This window comes from Erigeron canadensis, chromosome 1, assembly GCF_010389155.1.
Source record: "Erigeron canadensis isolate Cc75 chromosome 1, C_canadensis_v1, whole genome shotgun sequence".
Classification (NCBI taxonomy): Eukaryota; Viridiplantae; Streptophyta; class Magnoliopsida; order Asterales; family Asteraceae; genus Erigeron; species Erigeron canadensis.
In genome coordinates, this window is record NC_057761.1 from 36,080,612 (window position 1) to 36,092,620 (window position 12,009).

The following is a 12,009-nucleotide window of genomic DNA, read 5'->3' on the forward strand; positions in this document are numbered from 1 at the left end:
TTACGCATTTCATCATATGCGTAAAAATGAATGTGATGAAACTCATAATTTGTTGTAGTGTGAATTTATATTCTCAATCCGGATGAAAGCCATCGGCTTTGAGCGTATTGCCGTATTGTGTGAACTTACATACGCGTGTTGTTTTCATGAAGATAGTCTCATCCCGTCGTACGACTGGATAAAAACCAATTAATTAATCTTGTCGGTGATGAACGAAAAAGTGTTAGACGTCATGTTAGCTGTTACTTTTTCAAGGCCAATTAGTTTTTCTATTTTCCTTTTTTCCTTTTTACATAAGATTTGTGCTAAATGTTGAGTATAATTAATTAGGAAAATAACGATGTGTTTGATTGTTAAGTGTCAACCCCCTGGCATAATTAAACACCATATGTGTTCTCAACCTATCCCCTTTTAGAATAATTTTTGTCAACTAATCCTAAAGGACTATCCATAACTAGTTAATTAAAAAAAAAAAATTATATAGATACACGTATGAACTATTAAGGTTGTAACATATTGTGTCAATGATTTCTTAGATTAACTAATAATGAGCTTCTCAGACTCTGAGTTTGATAAACTTCGATCCCCTCGACCTCTAACAAATTGTATTTGCTTAACAACCGTCAAGAGCTGAGCTTGTTATATTGCGAATCAACCTCCTTTAAAGGATTTCATCAATTTTATCGAGCTTGTGCTCTTAAATTAGCGATTTTAGCAAATTAAGGTTCTAAAAAGGTAAGAAATAAGTAAACGACATGGGTCTTGAGTTTGAAATAACAAAATAATTGACTTTATTATTATACTCAAATAAGTTTACAAAAAGTTTTTCCTACACGTACGTACTCAAGCTGAACTTATTTCACTTGTCTTGACTCTCTAGTCGTCTTTGCTTACATCTCAACAAAAGCTGCTTTTGAAATTTGTGAAAGCTTTTGTTTGAACTGGTGAACTATAATTGGTGAAACATTCTCAAATGCTTTTTGTTAAAATTTTAACTATAATGTGTTGTCGTGATTGAAACTTTATCATCTAAAATCATATATTCTTGTCAATTTTATAAAGTCTGATAAGAAACATCAAATCAAAGTTTGAGTTACATTATTTGTCTTTCTTTCATACGAATGCGTTTTATATCTTAAATAAGATAAATAAAAATAAAGAACTTTCGCAACATTCGGATAAAAAGGTGTTAAAAAACAAAAGTAAAAGATGGTACGTTTCTTTTAACACTCTCTTGTGAGTCTTTTAACCAGACAATGACACATCTTTGCAATTAGTACACATTGGATTCTAATTTTAAGGATAGGAAATTGGTAAAAACCTATCTCCAATAGGATTTTTAGTACATGTTATTTCATATATTTGTTTGTTTTTTTTTTTATCTATATATATATATCTATACTACTATATAAAAATTATAACACGTTGAAAGTTTACAAAAATGGACATACGAATTGACCAAAATATCTTTAATTAATTAAATCACCATCAACTCTTAATATTAAGTTACATATTAGTCCATTATATTATAAAAAAAATTTACTAACCCATTTAAATCAGATACTTTTACCTACACCAATAGATGTCGCCACTACCATCATCGTCGACTCGCCGCCGCATTGCGCGGGTATCATGCTCGTATATATATATGGAAAAGTTAAATTAAGGGCTCTTTATTTTAGGGACTCCTTGTACCTTCTTCTCCGGCCACCACCACCATCATCTCTGACCACCACCACCAACATGATCATCTCCGACTACCACCAGGATCCTCCGGCAACGGCGACCATCTCCGGCGAGACTTACACATGTGTAAGTAACTTACACATGTTTTAAGTATAATGTTTTTAGGTAGATCACCCATCACTGGTCACCCCTAATGACCTATCACCCTCTATGACCTATCACACTATGACCTATCACCCTTAATGACCTATCACCCCCACCAGCTTTGATTTATGAATATCCTTAAGGGCGAAACCTGCTCAGAATCATAATGTTTATTCAACTTACACACGTGTAAGTTGTACTTACACATGTGTAAGTCTCGTTGGAGATGTCGACGGAGATGATCAGTGGTGATTAGATCTGATGAAAATGGACGGTCTAGATCGAGTCCCTAACAGTCCTAAAATAAAGAGTCCTTAATTTAATCCACCCCTATATATATTGTATTGAAGCATGATCATTCTTGTTCGTTGTAACGCATATAACCTTAGTTAAAGACATGTTCTTAGAAGTTTATAAAGTATTAATTTTGAAATAAGGATATGTAATAAATTTGTATGGTTGGGGTAAAATTAAAAGATTAATTTAAAGATTTGTAACAATTTTAAAAATTTATAAGATTAATTTTAAAAGATTTGTTATTATATATTTCAGGTCGTTTGTTCCTAACTTAATGTGATCATTTTGCCACATATATCTTTAACTCAAATTTTGGTTTCTTTGTGCTTCAAAAGGAATATAAAAAATATTTGTTTCAATACTTTTTAGATAATGTTAAATACAATCTTATAAACGTATAAAAAATTGTACTCGTATTATATATATATAATATATAATAATAACAAACTTTGAATTTTATGGTTAATATATAACTTGTTTTAATAATCTTTTAGGGTATGTTTGACTAACTTATCGATCAATCACAACTCATGATTTGTATGCCTAATAATAAAACTAATTATTGGATGGTGACATGTCGAAAAATCAGAGGGTAAGATTAGGAAAGAAAATTAGTGGAATCCACATGTCAAATTCTTAAAGTGTTAGATTGATTTTTAGACATATGAGTTAGGTTGATTAATCATTTTTATATTTTTTATTACTAAAATTAGTAAACTAAAATTTAAACAATAGTTAACTAACATCTAACATTAATAAAGTTATAAGCCTGTATATTGAATTCAAGCCTAAAATTATACACTTGTATTTCAAAATTAACACTGGAAGTTAGGCCATCACATGTTATCACGTAAGTTTCCATTTGACTTCGCTACGATTATTGGTTCCTTTCAAGTACCCCATCTTTAAAATTAACAAGGCCTTTTACAACGAAGAATGAAATAATAAATACCTCTCTTATATATATTGAACAATTTGTTAATCCATATACAGTGGATATAGATTATTGTTTGAAGAAGACGTGTTAATGTTTTTTTTATTTATTTAAAAAGTCTATTATATTAACTTTTAGTTTTTTTTATGAGTATTAATAATTTTTTGCAAGGTGAATATCGCTAAAACTTCGTGTCGCGATTCGACAGCGAGAGGTCTAACATACGTTGTATTAACCGGATCTGCGGTAGAGAGCTCCCTCGAATTAGAAATGACTATTTCAAATACCCGATAAGGGGAAAACCCCTTACTAATCCGCCCGAAGACACGACGATTAATAGGGATAATCTCTGCCCCTTCAAACTTGAACATGGGTAAACCCAAGCTAAGCCCTCATAAAAGAACTTACTTATGTCCTTTTCAAGGCTTAAACTCGATTAAGACCTCATGAATGGGGATGGACTTGTTAACATGTTATGTCAAGATATAGAAACTCTCGTTGACAAATGTAGATAGGATAAAGCTTCCATCGTGATTATTCCATTTTTATTTTTTTCATGGTTCCAAAATGTTGACACGTACAATTAAGAAGTAAGGGAACTAGGGAAGTGATATATATACAATAACTTTTAGCTATTTACAATATTACATGCTTTATACAGTTGTACACTGTATAATATAATATATATGTTTGTTGTAAATGACAAAAAACTGTTGTAAATATATCACTCTCCAAGAAGTAAACTCTCACTATCACTATTTTCTTTATTTGTCAGAAGTAATTACAACTCTTGTATTGTTAACAAGATTTTGCGAACAAAAATGTATCTAATGACATCAACTATTTGTCAATTACCAATTTACCATTAAAGTCTCTCCAAATAACAAGGAACAACGTCCCTTATGAAAGAACTATAGCTCTAAGTTATGTTCGCTACAAATTTACATAGAAAACAAGATAAGGGAAACTTTGCATAGTTAATTAGCATGTCATGTCAAGAACTTTTGAATTCGAGTTTGAATGCATATATATATATATAATATATATATATATATATATATATATATATATAATATCATTGTATTTCACAATCACTAGTCAATTTCCGTATAGCAAGCGAACAACCACGTCTGAAATAATATTGCATGAAATATTTAATAATTGCCACTACCACGTATGTTTAAGTTTTTGCCACTACTAATCTACTATACCACCTTATTTAGCAAGTAGCATTACTTTCTCTTTTCCTTATTAATTATTCTATTTTGACTTTTGGAATTTTTTTCATTCAACTTTGATCATAAATTTTTTTTTTTGTGTTATATAACACTTAATATAACATATAGAAATTGATTGAGTTTTAAATTTACTTTTCATTGATATAACTTTTATCAACTAATATATAACATAACCAAATATATTTACGGTCAAAGTCGGAAGAAAAAAACATTACCAGTCAAAATAGGACAATTAAAATGGAACGGAGGGAGTATGTTGTTCTACATATCTATATCTATAGCTTTGGGATGCGGAGGAGCTATTATCGCCCAGTTCCCTAACCTAATGCGGCACCGGGCTATCTTATAAAACATTTTGCCCTTTTTGAAAATCCCAATTCATGATTTGAACTACCCAAAATAGCTCTATTCTTTATTCACTAATTTAAACGTCTCTATCTAATATATTTATAATAACCTTAATTCTCAACCACTCATTTTCTTCTCCCTTCTCAAATCTCAACCACTCATTTTTTTCCTCTCTCCTCCATAAATCATTTTATTCTTGTAATTCATTCAAAATCTTTTATCTCAAAAACCGTATATCAATAAATTATAAAAATTGTATGGGTGTTTTTTAAAACTTCATGCTCTTTCATTAGACATTGATATACTTTCGATGAATTTTTAAATGCGAGGGCAGAGCCCGTACGGATAAAACATTTAGCTATCACACTCTATAACTTATCACCTCCTATGACCTATCACCCATACCATCTCACCGCTGCCATGCCCGGACACTTTCCCTCGTCTGATAAAATTAGTGTAAATACGGATCATTTTCTTTAAACAACCAACTTAAGTACGTTTACATCAGATACACAGGGTTAGGAGTTACGACATTATTATGACCATGTCAACTTAAACTTCTTACATACGACGATCGATAAAAATAACCAAAAAAATAATAATGAGATAATACAGATCACCTCTTCTTTTTTTTTTTACGATGTACTTCATTTACTCGCAACATGAGATCTCGCTTACTTTGTCTTAACCGAGTTTGCTATAGAACCCCTCACTTTAAATACTTAGTAAGAAAACCTCTCTTAATTATTTTATATATCAGCTTTTTACACCAAACATATATAAGTGCACATTTCATCATAAGTGATATAATTACCACTTTACTTCATTTGTTTTAGTGCACTAGCTAGTCTCATGTCCTACATATATTCGACTATATATGCCGAATGTGTTGTGATCTTTCCTTTTGATACGACTAATCATAGGATTTCCATAAAGCCGCTAATTTAATAATCCTAAGATACAAATAGTTCTAAATAGTCATAAGGCTTCATTTGATTTACTGAGCGGGGAAGTATTAACTAGCTCTTTTTTAACTTTGATTATTTATAATCATATTGTTTGGATTTTGTACCTACACAATGTACTTTACCCTTTAGATATTGCAAAGATAAATGTTAAAGTATCTTTTTCCTTTTAAAAAGAAAAGATTAATTATGAAACACGTATAAAAAAACATCTGTTGCAAGTAAATGTACACACCTTAAAAAAAAGTAGTTGATAACATTAAAATGTCTCTCCCTTTTATTTTTTAATTTAAATAGTTTCACTTGAAATATCTATAATATCTTTTCTTTTTTGAACGGCGGAATTACTATTAAAGAAACAAGACCACCTAGCAAGGTACTAGTGATCAAGATACAAAGATACAAAACTAGAATATACAAAAATACATGTAGACTCATTCCAAAACTTAAGCTTCTAAGGAAACACAATTACAAGCAACTAGAAGTACAAGCAAAACAACTCAAAGCAACAATCCAAGTATCACTATAAGACTAGCGCCAGGTTTTTAAGCCATTCATCTCAACCAATAATGATCTTTGCTCGTCTATATCGGAACAAAAAATAAGACAAGTTAATAATGCAGTCAACCAGCATGTTATCCCTTTTCTTAGAAGGGTTGAAAAGCTCCCACCAACTTGTAAAAATGATAGTAATCACCATGTCCTTAATCACCTTTTTTCTGGTCATCACCACTCATCCCAACCAAGTAAATATCTATAATATCTATTTGAAATACCTATAATACCTTTAATAAAACTAATTTACATATACTATTAACGCTTAAATTAACTACACTACACGTTTTACATCAATAACCTACACTATTTGTCGGCACCTACCGCCGACGATGTGCGCTACCACCATCCATCACCGCTACCACTGTCATCGCTACTACACTGTAATATCAAGCAGACATGTGACTAGTATAGATATATATTCGAAAGTTTAAAATAAGTGACTTACATGACTATGTCAAATAGTTTTTGGTATTGTTCATTTTGTAATGTCCAATATAATGTTGACATTTAGTATTAAATGATTGTTAGTAATATATTAATGATGATTGGCAAAATTGAAATAAACCACACATATATGCATCCCCCTTTATGTACATACAAGCAACCTAATCTAATAATTAACGTATTTGTTATGATTGGTATAAGTCTTGATTGGAACATTTTAACTTGGATGGGTTACTAAACAACAAAATTTAGTACTATAAGTTTGTACTAATTAAATTAGTGTTGATGATGATGAAATTATCAAGCTGGCAAGTAAGTGGAAATACATAATTATGTTCCAATTTGAAAGTGAAATGGAATATACAAGAATTATTTATGCTGAATACTTGTGTATATGATATAGAAGAATATAATAGAATGTGTAACATTTCATTTCTACTTGTTGTCAATATATAATGCAACATAATATAATATAATTTGACATCCTTTATATTGTTTTATGAATATTGATATGTAATAAAACCAAAAAAAAAAGAAAAAAAGAAAGAATGAATGAATGATGGGAAATCATGGGGAGTCGGCTTTTAGTTCACCAGCTTCCAGCCATTCTATTCTATCTCGTACTATTTGCATTGGATTCTATCTCACTTTACGACTATAAATTCCTTTTAACTAGTGGGTCTAGCTATAAGCCCGCACTGCAGGCTTCAACTATTGTATTTATGTTCACAGTTACATTCAAATGTTTGTAATATACAAAAAAGAAAACCAAGCATATATGTTAACAGACAACTAAAAATATAAAAAAAGAATATAAATATATGTCTACGTTTGTTATATCAAACATAAACAAATATGATAAACCCGACCGGTTAAAAGTTTGTATATTAAACATATATATTTTATTTCATTGACAAAAAGCAAATTGACAGACAATTGAGCATGAAAAACAAAAAAATATTGCAATATAGTAAAATCCAAATGGTAATACAAGGTGAGACGTACAAAATAAAATGTTAAAAAAAAACCATAAAAAGGACTAAAATGATCATGCTTAAAATTTTGTCATATTAAATAGATATAATTATTTTTTTAAAAAAGCACTATCAATAATTTATCTTTCAAAATATCTCCATCAATCATTTATATCAATTATTTTTACATCAATAACTTATACTACTCGTTACCACTTCCGCCACTAGCAATCGCCCCACCATCACACCGTTGCAGCGACGACTACCGTCGCATTGCGCAGGTAGCCAGGTACCGTGCTAGTATATATATATATATATATATATTATTTTTGAACAACAATATTCTGATATAGCGGCATTATTTTATATACTCAACTTCAAGTCAAGAGAAAACCCAATTATTTGTAAGAAAACTCTTAGCTCAAACTCAAAGAGCATTTTGTTTACATTTGAAGTTGAATCCAATATCTAGAAATTAAATTTAAATTCTGAAGTATGATTATATTTTGTAGTATTTCTATTGTTTTACCGGCTCAAGTGCTATGTCGATTACAAAATTTTATTGTTTATTTCTTGTAAATGTTTAAATAGAAACCATATTTTGATTATTGGTAAAGGCAAAGACGGATATTAGACAAACGGTAAGATATATCTAGGGATGACAACGGGCCGGGTATGGTTCGGGTTTAAGCAATCCCGGACCCGGACTCGTTTATAAATACCCATCCCAGACCCGGACCAGGACCCGACGAGTCCCCATTTACTTATTAACCGTCGGATAACGGGTTTCACCACGGGTAATCAAGATTCATTAATTTTTCTTTTATTACTTATATTTTCATTTTAATTTTTATGGATAGACTACAGAGGATATGTTCAGTTAAGCCATTTGAGTTAGTAAGCAACGGTATAAATTCGTTTGACAGTATCAATAATACATCAAGATTCTATAATTTTTGATGAACTTGCTAGTATATATATCGATCAGATCATACATATAATTTCTAATGCATATTTTCCACACAACTACACAAATACAATACACATAATTTTATATTTTAATATATTTTATGTGGATATAATTGCTAGCTCTAAGCCTTTAAGCATAGAAACAAATACAAATTACCATAAATTGGTATCACACTTGACTACAACACAATACATCTCATCATTTTTATGTATCTATCAAACTATGGTTACATAACTATAACTCTTTTATGAAAGTTATAAAACTAAAAGAACCTTAAGAATATAAAACTAAGTATATTATGTAATGTATTGTAATATAAACGGGTCTGGTATACGGGTTCGGGACAGATTTCGGGTATACGGGTCGGGTATGCGGGTTTTATTTTAAAACCGACTCGGACCCGAACCCGTTACAAAATAAATCATCCCCATACCCGGCCCCGAACCCGCCCTAAAAATATCGGATTTCGGTTTTTCCCATCAGGTCCGGGTTTGTTTGCCATATATCTCTATTTTGCTACACTGGCAAGCTTCTTGGTAGGGTCTAGGCGAGCGACCCTCGTCATCTAAAATACATTAAAAGTAGAATTGTTTTTACTTATTTCATTTCTCACAAATTTTTCATCTTGTTTTTATGCTAAATCTGGTTCACATACATGTACAACAAGTTCAAAAGTTGCTTCTTTTGGACAGTCATTTCAAGTGCTTTTCCGTTAAATATCAATATCTATTACACTGATCATTATATACGAGCATGGTATCCACGCAATACAACGGTGGTAGTGGGGAAGACGGTCTAGTAGTGTCGGTGATGGTAATATTAATAGTGGTGGCGGTGCCAAGTGATTTAGGTTGATTTAATTGCGATAATGAAAATTTTTTAGAAGAAAAGGGTTTAAAGTGTTAATTATTAAAATAAAAGTTTAGAGTGTAAATAAATTCATTAAGGGTAAATTCGGTATTTTATAAAAACTCTTTCTATAATGAGTGTTTATTAAGAGTAATTTAGTAATTTTGTATTTAATTATTGTGTAACTATTTCTAAAAATGAGGGGTGTAATAATAATTTTTATAAAGGTGTATTGATTTGAGAGATAGAGTGTGTGTATAGACCTAAGTATTTAGTTTATGGGTTAATCTAGTTAATGAAATTCGTCTTTTTATAAACCAAGTTTTTCTATTTGATTAAATACAAGAGCTATATATTATGAGAATGTGACACATATTTTGAAAAGTATTAAGTATATTTCAGATATTCAAAAACATGTTTTTTTTAAACCTATAAACAAAACTTGTTTAACAACTTTGGAGCTTTTCAAAAAGAGACAGAACTTATGAGATACAGACATACAGTAATAAATTACTTTCAAAAATCTTATAATTAACTTTATCACATGTTTAGGGTTTGTTTATGTTTAGTTGTTTATAGATCTTATAATTTTGAATGCTAAACTATTTTTGCAAATCCATTTGTAAGAACAAAATATTATTTGTAGGCAAAAACCTCAACTATCAACTCGCTCTTAAAAGTTATCTATCTATACTCTATATTTTTATACTTTTATATAAAAATTATAACCCCTATGTTGAAAGTTTACATAAATGGGACATGCGAATTGACCAAAATACCCTTAATGAAGTAAACCACCATCAATCTTTAATATTAAATTACACCATTAGTCAATTATATTATAAAATATCTTTGCTAACCCCTTTAAATTAAATACCAATAGATGCCGCCACCACCGTCATCGCTGACTCACCGCCGAATTGCGCGGATACCATGCTCGTATTACTATATAAAAATTATAAGCCCATGTTAAAAGTTTACAAGAATGAGACATGCAAATTGACCAAAATACCCTTAATGCATTAAATCAACATCAACCCTTAATATTAAATTACACTATTAGTCTATTATATTATAAAATATCTCTACTAACCCCATTTAAATTAAATACCTTTTACCTACACCAATTAATGCCGCCGCCACCACCATCACCATCCGTCGCCGACATCATACCACTGTTATCGCCGGCTCGCCACCGCATTGCGCGAGTACCATGCTCGTATTTTTTAAAAAATATATTAGTAGTTGATGATGAATAATTTAATATTAAAGAATATAATACCAACAAATAAATGGTTAGGTATCATTTTTGTTCCATCTCGTTTGGAGTTGAGGAACAAATTGTTTTAAGATTTGTCAGGTGTCCTGTCTCGTAAATTGGGCCTAACATCTCTTTTTTGGAGCAGGCCTCAGTTGCAGTCTGACCCGATCATTAAAACCATTGCAAGTTTGGCTCCAGTTTGGATATTTATACAGGACGAGTGTAATCTTACACAATGCTATTAAACCGAGGGTCTAACTCGGCCGGTTGAACCATATTATCCAGAAACCAGTCGGATGACCGGTTCATTCCAACATTACCAATTTCACTATTATTAATTATACGTGGAGTGGGCTAACGTTCGTCCCAATCTTACCAATTTTACTATTATTTATATACATAAGGTAACAAAACTTTATTCCATAAGGTATTTGACTCATCCTATCAAAGTTAGAAATGTTTTTATTTTGGTTTAATTTTTAGATAGAGTTGTACGATTTAATGACATAAATCAGAAGTTTTTGTCACTTATTCATTATTGACGAATCATATGACATCTTGGCTCACTCTGAAACAATATCTTGGTTTGCCACTGGGTTCCTTGATATTTGGCGTTTTTGGGTTTGATTCGACTTCAAAGAACTGGTCGTATTTCTGGGTGAACAAAGTTGATTCAGTAAATGACTCAAATCGTTTTTTTTCTTCGTCTATAAAATGAACACGAAAAATGACCATAGTTTTATAGCTGTTTATAATAATCCATAATTATATATATATATATAACACTCTAGTGAGAACAGTCTTAAAATAAGAATTGTGAGAACACTTAAAAAACATCATTTTTATGCATGAAAAGTCCATATAATTAACATAGTGCATAACTAATTATCTTTATTTAAGTGTTTAACAACACATTGATCCGTTAAAATCGAAAAAATCATGTTTTTTGGTGGATGCATCATTTTGAAGAATATGCATCCAAGATGGATGCACAAAACAAAAAAACATGATTTTCTTGATTTTGACAGGCCAATGTGTTGTTATACACTTAAATATGATAATTAGTTAAGCACTATGTTGGTTTATGTACTTTTAATGCATAAAAATGATGTTTTTTAAGTGTTTTCACAGTTCTTATTTTAAGATTGTTCTTATTTGATTGTCCATATATATATATATATATATATATATATTTATAATATTTGGATTGGATTGGATTTGATTATATATAGTTTGTATGATAAAACTAAATGTGATTTTGAAGTTTCAAATTTATACTCTCATTAGATTGTTAATATTTGCTATTTCTATTTAGTGAATTGTGATTGTTTGACGTTAGTT